Raw genomic sequence first — 3672 nt, forward strand, 5'->3', positions numbered from 1 at the left:
CCCTTACAAGGAGAAAATTCATTATTACAAATAAAATTTGTTTTGTGTTGCCATATTCTGAGACATAACTTTTTCATTTTTCCGTCTATATGAGGGCTTATTTTCTGCAGGCCGAGCTGTAGTTTTAATTTGTACCATTTTGGGGTACATAAGACTTTTTGACCACTTTTTATTAAATTCTTTTGTGGGATACGAGGTGACTAAAAAACACAGCGATTTTGGGGCTTTCATTTTATATTGTAACAGTTTGGATTTTTACAGGTGTCGCGATTCCAGATATGTTAAAAAAAAAAATCCACTGCTTTTGAGCGAAAATGTTTTTATTTTTAATATTCTTTTGGTCTATGTAAAAAAAAAAAAAATGAACAGGGAGATGTGCTGCCAACAACGGTAATATTTTCGGCTGCATAAACGTTACAATCAGCCGATGAACGGGCGTTATACCCAGAAAAGGAGTATACAGTTACTCACAAAAGATAAAGAATAAAATCAAAATATACAACCCATCAAACCAAACCAAACAACAATCCCCAGTAGAAGAGTAGAAGCCCTAACATTTAATATAAAAATGGAAGAATCCCCAAAATACTTCAAAGGGAGATATCACTGGCAATATTGTTCACAACCTGTGCAAAGCCATACTATAAGAAAGGCACAAATGATACCTTCTCATTCAGGCCCAAAGGAGCTTGGGTGCGTAACATTATGATCCAACGACATTCAATTTGCTCATGACGTTTGGCTAGATTCCCTCCTCGGGAGCCCAAAGAAAGTTTAGCAATTTCAGGAACTTTTAAATCCTGACATCTGCCCTTGTGTTTCTCCCTAAAGTGCTTAGGTATTGGTTTAAATTTGATGAGTTTCTGAGGGTCCAATTTCACTGCTGCCCTGATATCCTTGGCATGTTCCTGGGTGCGTACCCTCAGATCTTGTGTGGTCATACCCACGTATATCAAACCACAAGTGCATGTAGCGCGATATATGACCCCCGTGGTACTGCAATTAATGACGTGCACAATTTTGTGTTCATCACATCCTGATGAATCACAAAATGTGTCTGTCCTAACAATCATGCTACAGATAGAGCAGTGGCCACATGGGAATGAGCCCCACTTAGGGCCCGATGACACACAGGGAGGTACATAATGGCTTCTTACTAACATGTCCTTTAGTGTTCTGCTTCTTTTAGCCACCATCAATGGTCGGTGTGGAAGAACACCCCTAAGATCGGGATCATTCTGCCATTGTGTGTTAGAGTTGGTTACAAATCTGACCAGATTTCCTTTGATCTACGTACCTTTTGTCTCAACAGAATGTCCCGATTAGTACTCCTTGCTCTTTGGCATCCTTTTTCAGCATCTATATTTCTGTAGCCACGTTGTCTTAATCTCTGTTTCAGATTTGAGGTCTGTTCTTTAAAATTCCGATGAGAATTAAATCACTCATTTAGCCCTCAAGAATTGGCCTGTCGGGATGGAACGCACAATATGAGGAGTATAAAACGATGATGCGTGCAATAAAGAATTCACCGCTGTTGCTTTCCGAAAGATGGTCGTGCTTAAATGACCGTTATACAAAACCAAGAAATTTATGTCAAGAAATTCCTACAATTTCTTAGGACTGGAAAACCCCTTTAAGCTAAAGGGTTTTCCCACTAAGAACATTTATCACCTATCCACTGGATAGGTGATAAATATATGATCGCTAAGGGCCCCACTACTGGGACCCCCACCGACCATGTACTAACTCCTTATGAAATTTTGTTCGAAAATTACCCAGGTTGCCCATAACACCTACAGACTGAGAACTATATTTGTCACATGACACCCTTGTCCAATATGTGATAAGGCTTCAGAAGAAGTTTTAGGCTTGGTTTACAATGTGCGTTTTTGTTGCGTTTTTAGCATTCTTTTTTTGTTTGGTTTGATGAACTTCCACGTTAGTTTATCTACCAAAACAAAAAAAATTAATGGCAAAAACGCACAGTGTAAACCCAGCCTGAGAGAGTTAAGACTCAGGTGCAGGAGGCTCAACATAAATGTACTGAAGAGACTTATTCCGTTAATCTGTGAAACTTTATAATGATCAATTAGTTTTACATTCTGGTTTATTTACAGTGCTTTGGAGAAGTCTCTTCAAGGTACTGCTGCTGACCATCCTTACTGCCGTGAGGTGTGAAAGAAGAGATACCTGGACCGATTCTTCCTATTTGAAGAAATCTGCACATATTATTTAGACCGACTCATCACCCGTGAGAGAAACCAATTATTACTGGAGACCTGCGAGCAGTTGTAACTTGATCCTCTGTTAGACGGAAAATTCCTTGACCTGGAGGAAAAGATAAGTGGGTCTGAGGATAATATACCGCACAGAAGACCCCCAGGTGAGAAGAAGGAGGTTGCTTCATGTAAGCCCACCTCACATGAAACAGCTGCAACAGGTACTGTTCTTTGCTCCCCTACAAGAGGTCAAGAATAATAGCATTAGATTCTACAGTATTTGATGACAGCCAGTCTCCTGAAACTCTGCAATGGCCGACTTCTTCAATCCACTTGGACCTAAACCAGACAAAGGACTATGGAGTTTCATTGCTCGTAGCTCTATACATCATAGTCTATGTATTTCAGCTTTCTGACATCATTCTTTTCTTAAAGCAATCTGACAACAACACTCTTACCAAACAACATAGAATACTCCAACGTGACTTCAGTGAAATACAGGAGTGAATTGTATATTACTGCAAACTAAATCGGAAGTACTGATACCTACGATTATCGACTTTCTGACATAATTCTTCCTTAACCCCTTCCCTCTTTGGCCGCTTTTGACCTTCCTGACAGAGTGTAAAGGATCTGCCAGGTACTACGTCTGTGTATACTCCCGAGATTAATCAGTCGACACCTGAGGCCAGACCTCTTAGACTGACACCGGCTCCCACCAACCAGGGTGGCAGGCTCAGGAGTGGGAGAGCCTATCGCGGCCTGGTCAGTCGGAGTTAGCTCCGCCCCCTGTTCATTTATACCTGCCGTGTTCTCTTCCTCAGTGCTTGTTATTCTTCTTGGATTCCTGGCCCCACTGCTGCCTTGCTCCAGCCTGCTTCTGCCGTGCTTCTGCCTTGCTTCAGTTCCGCTTATCCTGCTTCGCTTTGCCCCTGGCTTGCTTCCTGCTCCGTGCTCTGCGTTTGTATACTCCACTACATCCTGATCCTGACTGGCTCATTCACCGCTCCGTTTCCTCGCGGTGTTCCGTGGCCTACTGCCCCTTCCCTTGCGTGTTCCCTGTTTGTACTCCCTTGCACTTAGACAGCGTAGGGACCGCCGCCAAGTTGTACCCCGTCACCTAGGGCGGGTCGTTGCAAGTAGGCAGGGACAGGGCGGTGGGTAGATTAGGGCTCACTTGTTCCCTTCACCTCCTTCCTGCCATTACATAATAACAAGCCCATACCTAGTCTACTATTTCTCCTACTCTGACGCTATCATGGACCCCCTTGAGACCCTGACCCAGCAGATGCAGGGCCTCTCCCTACAGGTCCAGGCCCTGGCTCAGAGGGTCAACCAGGCTGACGCTGCCTTAGTAGTACCCCTCACCTCACCTCTAGAACCCGAACTCAAGTTACCTGACCGGTTCTCAGGGGACCGTAAGACTTTTCTCTCCTTCCGGGAGAGTTGCAGA

At 43.5% G+C, this 3672-nt stretch overlaps 1 long non-coding RNA gene across 1 annotated transcript in view; it reads left to right on the forward strand.

The window, feature by feature from the left end:
* Positions 1–3278, forward strand: part of LOC142699102 (uncharacterized) — a 14045-nt gene extending 10767 nt beyond the window's left edge. Inside the window, exon 5 of the long non-coding RNA XR_012865991.1 lies at positions 2118–3278. This is a non-coding gene — a long non-coding RNA (uncharacterized LOC142699102). The remainder of the gene's footprint in view (positions 1–2117) is intronic.
* Positions 3279–3672: the final 394 nt, after the last annotated feature.

This window comes from Rhinoderma darwinii, unplaced genomic scaffold (assembly GCF_050947455.1).
Source record: "Rhinoderma darwinii isolate aRhiDar2 unplaced genomic scaffold, aRhiDar2.hap1 Scaffold_129, whole genome shotgun sequence".
NCBI lineage: Eukaryota > Metazoa > Chordata > Amphibia > Anura > Rhinodermatidae > Rhinoderma > Rhinoderma darwinii.